Genomic DNA, 21,657 nt, shown 5'->3' with positions numbered 1-21,657 from the left:
TCCAAATGAGGTACCCGAAAACTGACTAAAAGCACGGGCCCTCTTGGGGTCCCCAAACTCCTCTCTCTCCATCAACTCCGCTTTCTTGGCAGCACATATAATGGACTGGAAGGAAGCTCCCTCATGGGCGAGTTAAAAAAATACTGTACGAATGGAATAGTTTAGTCCTCACACAAATCTACGAATTTGCTCTGTCTCATCTAGAAGGACAACCATGGCATGTCTGGATACCTGGTAGAAACGACTCTCATACTCAGCAACTGTAAGACCCTTCTGCCTCAAATTCTCGAACCGTAATCAGATCTCTTCCTTCACACTCCAAGGGATGAAACAGTCATAAAAGGCACTAGCAAACTCATCCCAAGTTATCTGGGATGAACCAACTAACCTGGAACTCAAATACACTCTCTACCACTCTTTGGATGGCCCAAATAATAGGAGTGTAGTATAACAAACTCCATGAGTCTCAACTAACCCTATTGCCTCCAATAACTCTCAGCACATGGTCAGAAACTCATGTATATACTCATTCTTCCCATCTTGAAACTGTGGTGGGTCTATTTTTTGGAACCTCTCATATCGACGTTGCTCATTGTCAATCAACATTACTATAGGTACACCCTAGGCTCCCCCTACCTATACTCCATCCTCATCCACTTTAAGGCCCGCAAGTGGCTAGCCCACTAGATCCTGAACAACTGGAATCTGATGCTGCCCTAGGGTCTGAGCCTCTGCTCTAGTCTGAGAACTCTCAGGTGTACCATTCTCCCTCACACTCTGATTAAATCCTTCGATCGCATCTAATACTCGCATTAAAGTGGCCTGAAGCAATGGTTCAGTAGCAAGATCTAGAGGGACCTGTTCCTCTTTAACATCAATCTGTGGATCATGAGAAGTCTCTCTAGCACTACCTCTAGATGGTGTCGCTCCTCGCGCACGATCACGGACTCTAGCTCAGCCTTTATCTCTACCCCTAGTTGGGGTCCCAACATCAACCTCAAGGAGTGTCTCCCTTCTTCTACCTCTAGCAGTAGTTCTGGTCCTCGGCATCTGTCAGAAGAGACAAGCAAAAATTCAGTACCAACACAACACGCACAATACAAAGTGAAAGAACAAAGGGAAAATTTCCTAAAATTCCTCATAGCCTCTCGAAGATAAGTACAGATCTCTTCGTACCGATCCTCAAGACTCTACTTAGGCTCGGCTTGTATACATATGAAACCTATGAATCTGGGACTCTAATACCATTTTGTCACGACCTGAATCCGGATGTGATAGCACTCATCTCAACCCACCGAGACAAGTTAGACTAAAACTCAATGGAAAGTAAATACGGAAGTAATTGAGATAAAGCAAGGTTTAGCTTAGACAAGGCAAATAAATAATCTCAAAATCCTCCAAGACTGGTTGTCACGTATACAAGTCAATAATAAATTACCGAATTACTAAAGAAAATACAATCACAATGTCTTTGTCTCTAGAATAGGACTAAAACATAATAAAAGAGTAAGAGATGTCCGCTAAATGGATGTAACAGCTACTTCAACACTCGAAACGATAGCCTTGGATGTGTTAGAAAGCACAAGGAGATCAAGAAGGTCCGGACTCATAACCTACACAAGTGTAGAAGCAAGGGGTGAGTACCAAACAACACGGTACTCAGCAAGTGGATAACTAAAACTAAGCAAAGCTTAATAGATACAAATACTCCTGTCATCCCAACCAAACCTCCTTAACTACAACCTGCATAAAACCAGCCCAACTCCACACTCTACGCAATAATAATAGTACAGTCCACGAATACTCATCAGTAGTCTCATCAAGTGAATCATATCAAGTCAAGTTCAACATATACAGAGAAATAAGTGGTAAATACGAATTCACAAATATCAATAAAATATGATACAATGTAATGAGATGATGCATGTCTGTCTTATCGGTACACATCCGCTGAATTACAGTCTGAAACTCATGGGGGACATTTCTGTCCATGTTACCTGCCATAGAGCGTGTGGCCCATCCCCTCAATATACATATTCTACCACAGAGCGTGTGGCTCGACCCATTTATTTCATAATACCTACCACGGAGCGTGTGGCCCGACCCCTTTATTTCATATCATTTTCAGTCTCAGCACAGTATGTCAGAACCAATGCAATCAACTCATGTTCATATGATTCACGATAATAACATGAAAACAACAATAATTTTTCCTATCGCACATCAACATAGTCATTTCACATGTCCAAAATAAACTCATAATCACAATATATCAATTCCAACAGTACATGTCATTAGATCACCATTTTATACCCCATCATCTCTATTTTTAAGGTCAATCATATAGTCAATAATCCAGTCCAATTCTCATTACTCCCCAGTATATATAACACGGAAATACAAGCATCTACAAGCTTAAATTGAGGTTTAAAATTCACTTGCCTCAAATAATCAAGTAATTACTCCGAAACTTGAGTCTTCCCTTTTTGTTGGGCCTCTAAATAAGTATAATCTAATCAAATAAATAACCAAAATAAGATTTTGAAAAGAACAACACCCATATTACTATATGTCTAACTTAGACACAAAAACTTACCCAAATCTATAATCAAGTCCTAAATATCAAGCCTAGGGTTATGTCTCAATTCCTCCATACATCATAAATCCAATGAAATTCATATCATACGATGGAACTAATATTTAATTACATGTACCACTATATCCAAAACTTGAATCATAACGTGATAATTATACGAAGGATCTAAGAAGAGAGAAAACCAATACATCAACTCACAACGACCAAACCAAAAGTTAATTCCTTTTCCCTTTCCCATCTAATTATAATAAAATATTATTATTAATATATGTAACAATAGATGCATCCCAGAATTGAAAGCTCAGATTGAAACTCTTACATCGACCACGTCGTTTCTCTATGCTATGTGTTCGACGCCGCACACACAGGTTAGTTCTTCTTTTTTTTCTTTCTTCTACAGATAATTATGAACCTAAGGTAACCAACCCTATATTTTTTATTTTAATAATGTGATATAAGATATCAACAAAATTAATAATTTATTCCATCAATTAAATTAATTAACTAAAATCACCCAACTAATTAACTATAGTTACCAAGAAGTCCCAATTTCCTAATTTAAATATACAAAGGGATATTTTATGAAAGAAGGAAGACTCGTACTCAAAATACCTAAAGGGTCATTACATTTTGGGCCCCCTACATCATACAAAATTGGTGGCAAAGAATCCATAGAGCACACGAAGCTGAGGTTAGAAGGAATTTAGGTGCATTGTTGTCGCTAATGGGAATTTGAGCCAACAGGATCCTCATTATTCTACTGATGGAGTTTTGGGATATAAGCACAGTGACCTTTAAGTTTTTGAATTTTGAGATCACTCCAACACTAGAGGAGTTTAGTGATTTGTTGGAATTACCAATAAGAGGAAAAACACCGATATGTCCATCAACCATAAGTGCAAGACATTTTCTTAAGCTGTTAGGGTTGCATACATTTCCATCACTAAGGAATGTAGAAAAATGAAAAGGTAAGGTTGAAATATCTTTTCCAAAGATTTGGTCATCTCGAGTTTTTTGATAAACACCGAGATGAATTTGCATGCACTCATAGGCAATGGCTACATATGCGGCCAAGAATAACTATGATGGCCTTTTTGGGGTATATGGTCTTCCCAATGAGGTTCCATTCAATAAACATCAACATTATGTTGATAGTAATGGACATTTTTGCAGTGCCGCATAACTATTCCTTAGTACATATGATTCTTGCTGAAGTATTTCGATCATTGTCAGCATGCACAAGGGAACATAACTTATTTGGGGATTGCAATTTGTTATTACAGTTCTAGGTAATAGAGCACTTTTATCGTCGACAACCACAAAAGGACTACACTATAAATGCCCGTAACAGAAATCAGAGCCACAATGATTATCTCAGATTTTGGGGGGCGCCTATGGGAGAGGAAGAGTGGCGTTTGTTTTTTACCAACCTCATGGGAGATTCCATACAGTGGAAGGATTATTAGACAGGAGGATTGGTTTTTGTCAGGACGCGACACCTCTATTTAACTGAGTTGATCGAGCTATGAGGTATTCAACCATATGCTCTTCTCCGAGTTTTGCGACAATTTAGAGTTGTCTAATACATACCACTATGGGAAAAGATGGCATTAGATAAGGATGATCTCATTTCGGTCCCAGCAGCGCGGATAAGAAACTTGCAACTGAAATAGGATCACATGATTATGATGAATGCAGGAAATGCAAAATGGTGCATGCCAAAGTATTATGTGTGGTGTACTAATGTGAGCCATTTGGCTTGAACAAGTACAGAGGGGATTGGAGGTGTTCAGGATAACCAGTGGGTTAATTGGGTTAGGGAGGAAGTACTCCCTTACGTAGAATTCACAACACTAATATACAATCAAATAATTTCAGGATTCGTAGATCATTTGATACAAATAATAGAAGAAGATCCAGAAGTGGACCCTGAAGAGGATCCAAGTAAAGATCCAAAGGATCTGGAAGAGAAAGATCCGGAAGAAGATCCGGAAGAAGATCCGAAAGAAGATCCAAAGGAAAAATCTCACTCTGAGTATGGTTTGATAGGGTTCGATGAAGGGGTAGGTTCAAACCAGATTGACAAATCTCTGGAGTACCATCCTGGGCCATATTATGATTACGATGATGATGATGCTCCAACACGGCCTCTAATTTTTATTCTTTTATCTGTACTCTGTCATCCCTTTGTTCACCTTATGGCCTCCATGTACTTTCATTTTTTAGGCTTTCGCCCGTCCACTCTACTGTAAGATCCAAGTCATCTTTGATTAATGAAATTATATTTATTCCAAATCCAAAATGTGTTTGAATGGATCATTTATCATCAAACTGATTGCAACGTAAGCCAACCTCTAGCAAAAAGAGGCTCCATATTAGGACATGTTTGAATGTCGCTAACTTGGTGTATATATGTATTATATATTTGTTGTACTTTTAAATATCTCCCAAACTAACATAGTTTCATTTTCCTTTTTTTTCTTTATTTTTGTTAATCCCTAAAAGAACGTTAATTTGTGTCGACTTGAAAAGTGGCTGACTCACAGTACAATCTTCGATCCAAGGGAAAGATAACAGGTGGAGAAGAATTTAACGCCGCTGCAAATATAATGATACCATTAGAGAATCCCGAAGGTTCTTAAAATATGGTCGACACTCAAAATGATGAGAAAATGGCTTACATGGCATGGGAGCTTGAGATCTTAAGGGAAGAATTGCGTCAAGTGCGAGACTTGCCCAAACTTTTCGCTACTACTTTCCCAACTTTCAAGATGCCCATCTACTTTCCAAGAGCTGACTTGCCTTCTGCCGATTCACCAAATGTGCCCAAACATGCTCCTGCTCATGGCTAATCCCCACTAGCTCATCCATCTGCAATCAGGACTGTTCCTAACCTTCCTACTCAAGACCTCGCCACACTTACCTACCTAGCAACACAGCAGATATTTGGAGCACACATCGTCACTTCTTACGATCCACAAATGCCATATGTATATGCCTTTGAGGCTCCTGATTTTACCTCTTCATAATTGAACTACGTCCTGACCTGATTCCACTTGGATATGTAGGCAGCCTGAGTCAGGCTCGGTCATTGCATTGCATAATATTTACTTTTTATCCTCGAATGACATACAAACTCGATTTCTATTTGGGTATACGTAGGCAATCTTAAAGGTTCGGTCATACCTTTATGAATCCCTCATTTAGTTAGGTACCATTAGAACATGAAGGATCTAGCGAACGAGTCAAGAGAAGCGTCATCTAAAAACAAGACTATGAGAAAGATTACATTTGGATATGAAGAAGCTTGATTGACTTCGAAGCATGTCATAACCTTAAAATGATAAAGGATTACTCTCTCTCTCTCTCTATATATATATATATATATATATATATATATATATATACATGATATACTCTTTTGCTAAGAACAAACTTTTTTTTAAAATACTTCTCTATTGTTCCACCTATCGAGTCTCTAGGTTAAGATACTACAGAGGGACTAAAGAAGTATTGGAGATTTCTGGTGACGAGGCCTAAATCCGCGAGGCGATACAAATCAACACCCCCTCCCAAACTAAAACTTTTCTTTGAGTGCAGGAAAACTGGAGATCAAGGAAGACAACCTCAAGTCTAGGGGCATGACTGAAGACATCATTCGGCTTCTCAAAATCATAAGCCAAAATATCCTTCCCTTACCTTATTTATTGGAAGTACTTTATACTTGGATTTGTTGTCTAAAATATATTTTTTTCAATCTTTTGCAGGTACGCTCAAGATCCGGATCAAAATACTAAAGACAAAAGGGGCCCAATAGGATAAATAGGATGGTTTACTTTTTGTCAAAATAACTCCATCAATCGAAGCTTGTCATCTAACCTCATCAACAACTCCTCCATCAAAGAATATCATCTAACTGCGTCAAATAAGCTCCATAAATTGGAGAATGCCATCTAACGTCATACAAACTCCGTTGTTCGGAGGTTGTATATAGCAAACACCATTCTAACTCCACCTATCGGAGGTTGTATATAGAAAACGTCATTCAAACTCCACCATCTGGAGATTGTATATAGCAAATATTGTTCAAACTCCGCCGTTTGGAGGTTGTACATACCAAATGTCATCCAAACCCCGCCGTCTGAAGGCTGTACAGACCAAACGTCATTCAAACTGCAATGTCTGGAGGTTGTACATAGCAAACACTGATCAAGCTCCATCATTTGGAGGTTGTACATAACAAACACCGTTCGAACTCTGCCGTCTAGAGGCTGTATATAGCAAACCTCGTCAAAGCTCCACCGATCAGGAGTATGCATACAACATTATCATACATCTACGATTAGATTCTTAATTACAAGCTTTCTCCCGCCTAATACGGGCATTACATTTACAAGCTCTACACCACCAGATACAAGCGTTATATTTACAAGCACTACACTACCAGATGCAGGTGTTACATTACAAGCTTTACACCGCCATATATAGGAGTTACATTACAAGCTTTACACCGCCGGATACAGGCGTTACATTACAATTGTCCCGCCAGTCGGAGGCGTTACATTACAAGCTCTACACAACTGGATGCAGGTGTTTCATTACAATCGTCGCGCCAATCAGAGGCTTCACAGTACAAGCTTTACACCGCTGGATGTAGGCGTTACATTACAATCGCCCCGCCAATCGAAGGTTTTACATTATCAGTTACTTTGCTTATATCACATTCATCCCACAAAACAGAGCCATCAACAATCATTTGGACATCTACACTTTACTCTTTACATTAATATTTTAATTTATTATTTTGGAACCACGACAGGTACCTTTTACCCTTTTACCTATTTTGCAGGACACCGCATTACAACGTGGAACTCCCTCTAAGCAACAAACTAGGGCAAGCTAGTGGAGTGTCAAGTATCCCTAGCTACATCAGGGATACTCTTTCAAAACTCAACTCGACTCGATTTTCAAAAGTTTGGATTTGAATTTTATTTATAACTCTTTCACGTCTCAGTATCACAATAACTCAATACCGGGGCAATTTAGTTTTGAAAATTCATGTTCTTTTCTCTACCATAGGTCTTCAATAAAAATTGATACGGAGCATTTCTCATCCCGAGTTGTTCTTTAGAATTACATTCGACCTGATTTTCCATATCTTAGGATATGCAAGTAACCTCAGTTTAAGCATGAACGTATCCGTTCTATTCGTACAAACATCTTCGTATGTAATCACCCGAAAGAACTCACTAATACCATAATATGATACTAGGGAAAATTTTAAATTCGATCAAAATTCGCTATGATTCTACCCTCTCGAACTACATATGGCATGATTTCTTATGAAACCTGAGATATGTAGGCAGCTCAAAAGACAGAGTTCGGCCATAATTCCATAACAAAACAACCTTCGTGTCAAGTGGTTGCTCAAAAGATGTTTTGGTTTGCGATCCAAAATTGATTTATGTCAATATTTCTTTGTCCACGCCTTCTTTACTCTCCTCCATGGACAAAAAAGGGGCAGGTTGTTGACACCCAATTTTTGCTCTTCATATTTAATTAACTAAAGCTTTCGTAATAATGATAATAATAATAATAATAATTAATAATAAAACTTTCATAAAATATGAAAATATTTTTTTTTGATAAACTTTCTCATTTCATTCGGCGAATTTATTTCATTTATATAAATAATAAAAATAAAAATAAAATATAAATATGTAATTATTTGCTATATGTTTTATCATTTTGAGAAATTCATACTAGTAATATCATTCTTAAGGATTAAAACATTTTCGATCAAATACATTTTATTATTATTAAAAATAAATATTTTTCGTATATTATTCAAAATTAGGAAGATTAATTGATTAGTTACTAATTCATACAAATTTTATTTTTAAAAAAATGACTATTTAATAAGGAAGTGGTTTATAATTTGAAATGGTTAATTTATGCAAAAAATTTGACAATCCAAATCCCCTTAAATTAGCCAATCTGTGTGCGCCACATAGGATACACATGGATTGTGCTTCTTCATCTCTAATCTTAACCCTTCAATTTACTCTTATGGTCCTAGTATTTCAGCATTTTTATCCTTTATATATATGTGTGCTATTTTTATTTTTAATTCCTGATTTATTTTTAACCATCCGATCAAATGGTCAGGCCACTCAAAACAAGTCAGAAAAGCTTTTCCAAAATCAAAACACCTACACGCTCATCACCTTTTTTCTTCCTACACTACACGCTCCTCACCTTTCTCTCTTCCCCCAAAGAACCAAATCTCAATGGTTACTCCCATATCTTAAAAAAAAAAAAGAATAGACCCTTGCCTTCATCTTCTTCTCCTTTTACTTCACAAAAAATTTGCCTACCATCGTCGCTAGATTTTCTGCTCAAACAATTTGTCAAAGACAAAGAAAAGGTAAGATTTATGAAATCTTTTCTCAGCTTCTCTCTGATTTTCCTCATAAATGCCTTCGTTTTTCAATTCAAATTCGGATTTTCAAGTCCAAATTTTGCGTATAAATAAATGGCATTTCTTCCACGAAGGACGATCGAAAAAAAATAGAGAGAAATTGACCCAAATTTCACACTTCAAAAAGACCTTAAAAACTCACCGAAGAACCGATTCAGAAATTGTTTTCTCTCTTACTTTGTTTTTTTTTCGATTTTCGAGTTTGAGTTCCGAAACTGAGTTTGAGTTTGGACCTTGAAGACAAAGCTCCTAGTTTGCTGCTCTACACAAGGTCAGGACTCATCCTCGCCTTTCATGATTTATTTATTTCTCAGTTTCTAAGAAGTAAAATAGTCGTTTAATAGTCTCTATTGGTTGTTCGAATTCAGAAAATTTGAAGTGTTGTTTGTTCTGTTTGTCACAGTCAGTACATCTCACCCTTTTTTTTGTTCCCTCTTAACTTGTAGAGAAAATGTATTCACATCATATGTTCTGATCTCTAGTTTGATTAGAATGTTTATCTAAATCTGTTTGATGCCTTAATAATCACTAATCAGCTAGGAAAGAACTAGTTGTATTTTAAATACTAGCATAGTTTTATTGTTTTAAATTTTGATTAAATAAGACGGTTTGTCTGTATGTTTTCAATTTTATAGCATACCTTATTTCTTTAGTTTAATATTCTTTTACAGTAACTTATTAAAATTATTTTTTTTTCGTGAATCAGTAATGCAGTTGTCCTATTTAAGTATTGGAGCGATGTGATTTTTTTTTAATAACTTAGTATCAATCTTTCTTTATTTTTATTTTTTAGATTTATACCTACGCCTAATTTCACCTTTGAATCTGTCCATTTTAGCATTTCATATATATTTTTTTTGTTGTTTCAAGACGTAGATAACTCACAGGGTTTTTATCAATATCCTTGCTATGTGAATTTTTTTTAGTGGTTTGCTCTCAATAAAAAGTGAACATCAATGTCCTTGCTTTTCCTCCCTCCCATTAATTAATTTTCTCATAAGCAAGTGCCTGCAATTTTTATTGAATTAATTGGAGTGTTGTTGTTCAAATTTTGTTCCTGTGAGTTTACTACGGGAGATGAGTATTTGTTTTAGCATATTTATAATTGATACCTATTTATTAGTTCATAACGTAATTTCAGTTAATTCATAATTGTTCATTGTTCCATTTTTCAAGGATGCTTTGTTTTAATAGTGTTGAATGGTTTAACTAAATCTCACCTCCCTTATTTTGTTTGATTCATAAAATGAATGTCTGAATGTTCGTAACTCATGTCTGAATGTTTGCAGCTCCTCTATATTTCTATTTTATATGTCTGTTTTGGATGATCAGCTCGGCTGAACTTACACCTTGCTCTTCTCATTACCATCTGTGTGATTATCAAATTTAGTATATAGAATAGTTGATACGAACCAAAATACATATGTATGTCAGGCATATTTTTCTTTCTGTGTGTTTAAATGACTAGCATTTCTTGGGTAATTAAGCTTTGTGAATAGCTAGATATTATGGCCTTCTTTCCAGTTCACTGCCCATATATATGAGGCACTGGAGTTTGTAAGTTTTTGTTGTTTGTTGAGGTCCGTTTTATTAAGAATATCGACATTCGTCGAATAACTTCACTTGATCTTTCTACTCCTATAGTGACTAATGTTCGTTGTTGCTTTCAAATGATTTGATTTAAATATTCAAGTGCTCTGTTCACCAGTAAGATGCCTCTATTTTTGACTACTTGAAATATGATTTTGGTTGATTACAAACCCATCACCTCTTATATTGAATATATGTAATTCTAGTTAACTGTTGAGCACATGTCAAGCATTATTCATTTGTTTTGCTTTCTCTTGTTGGATTCATAACACCACGTAGTGTCATAGGTCTTAAAATACCCTGTTTAAATACAATGGAAGCCTGTTGAAATAATTCTGCCTTATCACGACTTGTATTATATGTTTTCGTTGTTTAGTTTTGCTACTTATTTTCCCACGTGACTCTAATTCTTATATTTTTTCTCTTATGTTTCATGTACAATCGGAGGGCTAGAGTTTCTACTTTTAAACTCATTTTGGTCCAAGATATTGGGCCAACAGCTATTAGGTTCGTCAGAGCTCGGAGTCTTGTAAATTAGAAATCAACACCCCTTAGCCTTTTTCGTTACTGCTTTGATTATATATCTCTCGATACATTAATTTGTTTACATATTTACATATATGTTATATTGATACTAACCTCTCTTCTTTATTTATATGTGAGCTAATATTATTTGTTAATGAGCTTAATAGTATGTTTAGAATCAAAAAAATAAAACAATACTCTTTAAAAGTAGTTGAACATTTAGTTTACTTGTCAACATTCATTTAGGCATTTAAGTCAAGGAGATAAGAAAACTTATTGCTTAAAACTTTCAAATGTGTTAGAAACTACTTTAACGGCTAAGACAAAATAGATTTTTTAAATCAAGAATAGATATGGCCTTACACCATATTTTTGCAAAACAACATAATTATAAAATAAATCTCAATAGTTAGGCCATCTTAGATTCTTTTAATAAATTTTCTTTTAAAATAATTTATTATTAATATTTTCAACCATTTAGATTTTTAAAAAGATTTGATTTATTATTATTTCATTTTTTAAGGCCTAGGTATTTTACTAGCTTCCCTAATGTATTATTTCAAGACTTCAGATTTATTGATAGGTTCAAAATGCAAGGTACATACATATATATGTTATACGAGGTATATATTTTATTTTTACACTAACTTTCACTAAATGTGGTGTATTATTTTGTTATACACAAATATTATTTTTTACTATCCTTTTATCAGTTCTATTCCCCCCCCCCCCTTTTTTTTTTATAAATTCCCACACTTTAATACACACATTATTTTACTACATATATCTGTTGACATTTTGTATTTACATATAAATAAAATAATAAGATCTCATAGCTTCAAACAACATACTTATGCATATTTTATTTTATATTAAATATGTGTTTCATTACAAATTTTACATAATGTTTTAACATTTTGTACTATTATTATTTTTACAAAAACTCCATTTTTATCAAATATTTGCTCAAATTATATTAAACTCCTCATCTATTGTCTTTTATTTATTTATTTTTTACATCTTAATTCTATACAAACAAAGTACCAAATCTTATATCCTTCAAACTCAACATTTATAAAGATATTATAAAAAAAAAATTACATATGTTAAATATATATTTGTTTGCTTTTTATTACAAATGTAGTATTATTAATTTTATTTATTTATTATAGACGTATACTTAAAGCTGGGGGTCTTTCAGAAACAGCCTCCCTACCTTTCAAGGTGGGGGTTAGGTCTGCGTACACTCTACCTTCCTCAGACCCCACATTATGGGATTATAATGGTTTTGTTGTTGTTGTTGTATTTATTATAGACGTATATATGGCATACCTTGTATTTTTACCATTTTCTCAAAATTAATGAAAACTTTTCTTGTTAATATTTTCTAAAGCAAACAAATGAATAAATATCCTAATCATTTTTTTAAAATTAAATTTAAGGACTATTTTCGAATAGGCTCTGAGGGATGCTTAACACCTTCCCCTCAAGTAACCAAAACTCTTACCTAGAATCTCACCGGTTTCGCAAATTAAAACAGAGTTTACATTTACATTTTTTGAAAATGATTTTCCTAATATTTTTCTTAAAGTTAGGTGGCGACTCTAAACAATTTTCAAAATCAAAGGCATAACCATTTTATGTTGCGAACTATTTTGACCAGTTCAAAAGTAGGGTGCGACACCAACCAGCTTAACTACACATATTCACACTGCTCTACTTCACTTTCCGTCTATGTAGGTCCTTTATTTTTTCAATTTACTGTCTGTTTGTTCAACTCAATGCTTATTCTGCATGCTTTGATTTGGAGTTCTCTTTATGCATGTGTTTAATCTTGATTCTTGATCAGATTTAGTTATGATGCTTTCTGTTCACTACGATTTGGGCATATCAATTTTTCACGAGTTTCATACCTTGATTATCCATTATTATCTTTATGTACCTAAACTATCGTAACAATTACATTGTTTTTCTATTAGAGATGAACTCCGTCCACTTCTCAGGTAGTGAAACTACGGCTGGACATACGAACAATAAGTCTATTGTACTGCTTCCACAACCTTGGGCTTAGTCGAAAGACCCAAAAAAGACTGATATATTTTAATAGTATGTTCAACGAAAACAAATTATTTAGTTTTTTTAGCAAGCTCCCAGTATAATGTTTTGCAAACTAAATGTAACATACTATGAAATATATTATGTTAATATTAAATTTAATCATTTCTGTTATAAAACAAATTAACTTCAACAAATTAATAAGAATGAGAGATAGTAAGAAAAAAAGAGAGAATTGAGAGAATTCAGTATCTGTGTTGGTATTTTTTATTTCACAGATTTAATGCCTTTTTATACGCAAATTTTACAGAACAGTGTAAAAACGTGTGAGTCTACAGTAAATTTACTGATAATCTACAGTGAAAATACTATTCACTACAGTAAAAGTGGATCCTATGGACATCCACTTACACACATCTGATAATACGCATTAAGTGCTGGCTCATTAAAAATATTACTAGAAAAACTTAGTAGGACAAAATCTTAGTTAAGAAAAAAGAGTACAGCGCATATTTTACTCCCCCTGATAAAAACTTCATTTGATATTTTGGAGACGATGCATTCTAATCTTATAGCTTAGCTTCTCAAAAATTAATGGTGGTAGTGTCTTTGTGATTGAATCTGCAAGATTATCACTCGAACGAACTTGTTGTACATCAATATTACCATTCTTTTGAAGATCATGTGTGAAGAATAGTTTTGGTGAAATATGTTTCGTTCTGTCTCCTTTTATGAAGTCACCTTTCAATTGAGTTATGCACGCAGCATTGTCTTTGAATATAACTTTGGGTACTTTGACATTATTTTTCAGGCTGCATCTTCCTTTGATGAATTGTATCATCGATCTCAACCACACACATTCTCTACTTGCATCATGAATTGTTATTATTTCAGCATAATTTGAAAAAATAGCAACAATAGACTGGTTTGTAGATTGCCATGATATAGTAGTTCCTCCGTGTGCAAATAAATAGCCTGTTTGAGATTGAGCTTTATGTGGTTCTGATAAATAACTTAAATCTGCATAACCAGTAAGATCTATACAACCTCTGTTAGTATAAAATAAACTTATATCAATAGTACCCTTTAGGTATCGCAAAATATACTTGATACCGTTCCAATGTCTTCGCGTTGGGGATGAACTATATCTTGCTAGCAAATTAATAGAAAATGTTATATCAGGTTTGATTGCGTTAGCAAGATATATAAGTTCACCTATAGTACTGAGATATGGTACTTCAGGACCAAGAAGTTCTTCATTTTCTTCTGGAGGTCAAAATTGATCCTTTTCCACTTCAAGTGATCGAACAACCATTGGGTACTTAATGGATATATTTTGTCCATGTAAAATTATTTTAAGATTTTTTCAGTGTAGGCACATTGGTAAATAAAGATCCCGTCTGCTAAATGTTTAATTTGCAGACCCAGACAAAGTTTTTTCTTTTTAAGGTCTTTCATCTCAAATTCTTTATTTAGATATTTAATCGTCTTTTGGACCTCTTCAGGGGTTCCAATTAGATTCATGTCATCAACATAAACGGCGAGTATAACAAACTCTGATTTCATTTTCTTAATAAAAATACATGGACAAATGACATCATTTATACAACCTTCATTTACCAAGTACTTACTAAGGCGATTACACCACATACGCCTTGACTGTTTTAGACCATATAATGATCTTTGCAATTTGATTGAGTACATCTCCCGAGACTTAGTACATGCTTCAAACAATTTTAATCCTTCTGAGATTTTCATGTAAACTTCATTATCAAGTTAACCATAAAGGTAAGCTGTAACTACATTCATTAGATGTATTTCAAGATTTTTATATACAGTTAGACTGATGAGATATTGAAAAGTTATTTCATCCATAACAGGTGAATATGTTTCTTCATAGTTGACCCCGGATCTTTAAGAGAATTCTTGTGCAACAAGGCGTGCCTTGTATCTTACAATCTCATTTCACTCATTTCATTTTCGCACAAAAACCAATTTATAGCCAACTGATTTTACACCTTCAGGGGTTTGGACTACAGGTCCAAAAATCTCACATTTAGCAAGTGAGTCTAATTCTGATTGAATTTCCTTTTGTCATTTTGGCCAATCACACCTACGTCAACATTCTTCGACGGATTTAGGCTCAAGACTTTCATTATCTTGCATGAGGTTAAGTGCAATATTATATGCAAAAACATTATCAATCATGATTTTCGATAGATCTAAATTTATCTCATCACCGGTAGAATTTATTGAAAGTTCTTCATTCACTTGAGTTTTGGGTTCACTGATTTCTTTAGAAATATCAAGATCACTCAAATCTTGACCTTTTTCATGATATTCTTTTATAGTATCATCTTTATTATTCCTCACGCTTCTATTTCTAGGATTTTTATCCTTTGAACCCAATGGTCTACCATGCTTCAGACGTGTTTGAGATTTAGAAGCTATGATACTAGTAGATGATCCTTTTCAGACATCAATCTGAATAGGCACATTCACTGCAGGGATATATGACTTAGTTATCCGTTTCAAATTAGTAATGCATTTGGCATTTGATTTGCTCTTTTCTGTAAGTGGACGATCTTCTGAACCTCTGCTCACATGTGCGGGTACATGGATCAAAATGAGATAGTGATAAAACTTTTCACGCAATTTTTCTTTCGAATTTCTTTCTATTATTTATGCTAATAACTTCGCAAAAGCTAGGTTACGAGATGATAACAGACACACATGAGACTATCTTGATAATGCATCTATTAGGACCATAAAATACCTAAACAATCCACTAGGTGGACGAATATGTCCACATATATCCCCATGTTTACGCTCTAAAAATCTAGGAGATTCGATGCCAACCTTCAAGGTTGATGATTTGGCAATTAATTTGCCTTGATAACAAGCAGCACATAAAATTCATCATTCGCAAGAATCTTCAGGTTCTTTAACGAATGTCCAGTTGAATTTTCAAGAATTCGTCTCATCATTATTGATCCAGGATGACCTATTCAATCATGACATAGCACAAATGTATTTAGATCAGTAACTTCTGATTTACGATCAAATGTGCCTCAATTACACTAATTTTTGTACAATATAGGCCAGACAACAAAGTTGGTAATTTTTCCAAAATATATTTATGGCCTGAGACACTATTGGTTATACCAAGGTGTTCAATATTCATTTCATTTAGTGTCTCAACATGATATTCATTTCTGCGGATATCTTTAAAACTTAACAAGTTTCTTGGGGATTTAAAAGAGAATAATGCATCTTCTATAATAATTTTTGTCCCCTTAGGCAGAAATATAATATCTTTTTTGGAGCCTTCAATTATTTTTGAATTACCAGAAATTGTAGTAACATTTGCTTTTCTTCTAAGCAAGTAGGAAAAATATTTCTCGTCTTTAAAAATGGCATGAGTCATTCCATTATCAATTACACAAATATTCTCGTGATTAATTATTGATCCAAATAAAATTTGAGGCATACCCATATTTTTCTTCAAAAAGAAATAAGGTAAACGTTATAATTAAAACATGGCTAATTATACAAATTTTATTTATTTACATGAATTAGAAAAATATAAACATATTATTTAGTACAGACAAATGAAAAAAAAATATTTAAATATTATCGAGGTTATCAATATTCATATTTCCTTCTGGAAAATTGAAGAAATCAGCTACATTCAGATGCATAGGATCAATATTATCTTCAAAGATAAAGTTTGTCTCTGGATTATTTTTTGCTCTCTTCAAGGATGTCTGATATAGCTGAACTAGACGTTTTGATGACCGGCAGGTCCGTGACCAGTGCCCCATACCTCCACATCTATGATATATACTTTCTGAATTTTTCTTTTGTATAACTTCTTGCTTTTCACTCTTCTTTTTATATTGTTGATCATTTTTTGGTGCCAGTCGAACATCATGATTATAATTTCTTATTCGACCACGACTGGGGCCATGACCTCTTTTTCATTGGTTATAATTTGTCTGATTTACTTCAGGGAGTGGAAAAGAACCAACGGGCCGATTATCATAATTTTTTATTAACAGTTCGTTATGTCGTTCAGCAATAAGAAGATGATAAAGTAATTCAGAATATTTTTTAAAACCCTTTTCGTGATATTGCTGCTGCAGGAGCATATTTGCGGGTAGAAATATAGAGTATGTTTTTTCAAGTTTGTCTTGCTCAGTGATTTCTTCTCCGCATAAATTTAATTGTGCTATAATTCTAAACAAGACAGAATTATATTCAGTTCTATTTTTAAAAATTCATTAATCTTAGATTGAGCCAATCATGACGTGTCTGTGAAAGGATGACCAACTTTAGATGGTCATATCTTTCTTTTAGATTCTTTCACAGTTTAATGGGGTCTTTTAATGTGAGGTACTGTAATTTTAACCCCTCGTCAAGATGGTGACAGAGAAATATAATGGTTTTGACACGGTCTTGACTAGATGCCATTGTCATCTTTGATGGTGTCTCCTAGACCCATCGATTCTAGGTGTATTTCGACATCTAGTGCCCATGATGAGTAGCCTTTTCCAGATATATCAAGAGTAACAAATTCAAGTTTAGAGATATTCGACAATTTTAAAAAATAAAATTTTTACCCTTTTGTTATCTTTTTTAAATAGTTCAAGATAATGAAGATTTGTGCTAATAACGTGTTATAAAATAAATTAACTTCAACAAACTAAGTTCAACACTTAATAATGGCCCGTGCCTTGCACGGGTACCCTTTATCTAGTATTTTTAATAAGAGGCTAGGGAAGCAAGTCATGGTCAACATGCCTTCCAACCGAGGGCAATATAGTCATTTTAAGTTTGGTTAGCTTTAAATATGGTGTACTTCATTGCCTTATGCATGTACCTAAAATATCAATCAATATTTTAATGTCATATTGCTACAGAAGAGCTTTTTTATGGGCCCCATCCCTCTATTGACAGCTTCTCTTCCTTTGTTCGAGGTGTCATCACTTCAAAACTCCAAAGCTTCATTGTGGACTCTATTTATTATATTCAAATTTTACTTTTTTATTAATAGGATTGTGTATCAATTTATACTACTTTCCACTCTTCACTTTTTAAAATTATTTATACAAGTAATTTTATAATTCAAATACTTTTTAATTCACTGTGTATTAATTTCAAAATTATTATAATTAATAAATTTAAAATATTTTATTTATATTTAAAAACTAATAAGAAGTATTATAAATTATAATATCTAATAATTCAATTTTTTTATTATCTAATAAGAATCTATAAGTACACAACTCTTAAAAATATCTTACGCATTTAAAATTATATAAAAAGTATTATGAATCATAATAATTAACAACTTAAAATATTTAAAAAATATATATAAAAAAATTAACTAGTTCTATGAATTTAAACAAATGAAATAATATATATTATTTAAAAATTATATAAAAGGTACTATAAATTACAATAATTAATAGTTGAAAATATTCGAAAATCATGTAAGAAAATTGATTGACTCTCTTAATTTCATCAGTGCAACATATATTGGAACAAAAGGAATAACATATATGGCAAGAGAGAGTTGTTCGGATGGTAAACACCCCTCACTTTCAATCTTAAAGTTGTGAGTTCGAGTCACCAAGGGAGTAAATATGGGAGCTCCAGGAGGGAGGGGTGAAACAAATAATGAAAAAAAAGTAAAAAATATATATTATTTGAAAATACTATAAAAGGTACTATAAATTAACAAAAATTGGACACGTGCTGGCACAGGCAATGTCGTCAACATGCTTGCTTCCTAGATAGGGACAATTTAGTCTTTATGCATTGTTTTGTTTTAATTTGTTTGTTATATTTCTTTTTTAAGTATGTTATATATTTAAAAACTACATAAAAAATATTATAAATCACAGTAACTAATAATTTAAAATATTTTTAAAATATATAAAAGGCTCGATTAACTTTAGAAATTCTATCGGTACCACATAAATTGGAATAAAGAGAAAGTAACATATATTATTTGAAATGACTAAATAGTACTATAAATCATAATAATTAACAACTTGAAAATTTAAATGACATAAAATATTCGGCTGACTCTCAAAATTTATCAGGGTCATATAAATTGAGATAGAGAAATTAACATATTTTATTTAAAATGACATAAAAAGTATTATAAATTACAACAATTGACAACTTAAAATATTTAAAAGAGATATAAAATTTGATTGATTCTCAAAATTCTATCAATGCCACATATGTTGAGATAAAAGAAGTAACATATATTATCTAAAATTATGTAAAAGATACTATAAATTACAATAATTTATAGCATAAAATATTTACAAATCATAAAAAAAATTAATAGACCTTCCAAATTTAATTTATGTCACTTAAATTAGGACAAAGTGCAATGTCTAGTGTATATATATAAGACTCTAGAAGAAGGCAACACTTGGTCTCCTTACAGGGGTATTTTCGGTATTCAATAATTTTGATGCTTAAAGAATATTGTGCCAAATTTCTTTAGAAATATACATATGTATTCCTTCACAATAAAATTAGCTCATTATAGTTTAATTACCTTTTTGTCCACCAAAAGCATACCAATTTCTGTACTGTGGTCCATTGGCCTGACAAATTTGACATATCTTTGCTTCTCTCTTTTGCATTTGTTTCGGTTATCTTTTAAATTTGTGGGTTCCATTTTATACAATCTAAAAATAGCACTTCCAAGTTTTAATTTGTTGGTATAGGGGCAAATTTGTTATTTTGAAATATTTTTTTTTCGTTTTTAATTTATCTGTCTTTTTTTTTCCAGCCTATTATAAATTTGAAAATTACGTAAAAATAATACTATAAATCACATATTAGCAGTTTAAAATATTTCAAAGACAAACAATTGATTTGACTTTTGAAATTCTATTAGTGTCACGATAATTGAAACAAAAAAGTAACATATATTATTTGAAATGACTAAAATGTACTATACATAATAATTAACAACCTAAAAATTTAGAAGACATATAAAAAATTCAATTGAATCTCAAAATTCTATCAGTGTCACATAAATTGAGACAGAAAAAAAGTAACATATATTATTTGAAAATAATGTAAAAGTATTATAAGTCACAATAATTGTAGAAGAAGCTAGAGAAGCAAGTCATAGTCGACACGTCTACATCCCGCAAGGGATCATTTGGCCTTTCAATTATTTGAGTTCTGATGAACCGGGGTGAATCCTATCCTGACTTTTTTCCTTTTTTTTTTTTTGGAATGGGATATTTATGGTTTCAATAATTTTTAAGTTTTAAAAGGGTTGTATTTCAATGCTTCATATGTGTACCTTCTTTTTTCACTGGACATAAAATTCTGCACTTGGACCACTTTTCTCGCTGATTATGCTTACATGTGGGCCATCTTTTTTTTTTCTTGTTTTGCTCCTTTTTGCTTAGCTTGACATTTGTGAGAGTTTGCTTTAGAAAAACTTACATAAATATATAATATTAAGAAAATATTTATCATTTATAACAATAAAAAAATAATTTTATTGAACACTTATAATATATTTATAATACAGTTTTAATACATATTGCAAAGAACTATTTATAAAACATATATAATACAAGTTTTATAGATGGATAATACATTTATCACATATTTTAATAGACTTATAATACATTATGTTAGTTTCTTACTACACAAACATAATAAATATTTTAAAACACTTATAATACATTTATATTGTATGCATAATTCGTTTTTAATACAAGTGTAGATTTATCAAAATATTGCTATATATTGCTATAAATAGTAATAAATAAAAAATATCGCTAAAATCAGTAATTAATTTCTAAAAAACACTCAATCAAATAATTTTTCCTTTCCTTTAATATTTGTGGGCTCTTTCCCTTACTTTTGAATGCCTATTTCCATTTTTCTTTACCGTAATATTTGGTATTTAATTTATTATTTTTTGTACAACACAATTCACATTTTTATCGGGATATCTTGAAATATTAATTACTAATTTATTAATTAATATTTAATCTATAAAATATAATAGATATGATTTGGTCGTTTTGTATTTTTTTATTTTAATATGTTTATTTTATTAAAAAATTAATTGACTCTCGAAATACTATCGATACCACGTATATTGAACAAAAAGAGTAATATATATTATCTGAATTACGTAGAAAGTATTATAAATCATAATAAATAATAACTTAAAAAATTTATAAATCATAAAAAAATACTAATTGAGTCTCAAAATTTTATTTGTGTTATATCAATTGAAATAAAATACGTAATATATATTGAGTTCATGCTGGTACGGCCTCTAATGTCTAGTATATATTATAGTTATCTAATACCGAATATTAGTTGAATACATTTTTAAAAAAAGAATAGA

At 32.4% G+C, this 21,657-nt stretch overlaps 1 long non-coding RNA gene across 1 annotated transcript; it reads left to right on the top strand.

The window, feature by feature from the left end:
* Positions 1-8,771: 8,771 nt before the first annotated feature.
* Positions 8,772-11,305, top strand: LOC129877817 (uncharacterized). Its single transcript, XR_008763622.1, has 2 exons — positions 8,772-9,023; positions 9,279-11,305. It is a non-coding gene; the product is annotated as an uncharacterized LOC129877817 (long non-coding RNA).
* The last annotated feature ends 10,352 nt before the right edge of the window (positions 11,306-21,657 follow it).

This window comes from Solanum dulcamara, chromosome 12 (assembly GCF_947179165.1).
Source record: "Solanum dulcamara chromosome 12, daSolDulc1.2, whole genome shotgun sequence".
Taxonomy (NCBI): domain Eukaryota; kingdom Viridiplantae; phylum Streptophyta; class Magnoliopsida; order Solanales; family Solanaceae; genus Solanum; species Solanum dulcamara.
This window is presented reverse-complemented; position numbering and strand designations above follow the sequence as displayed.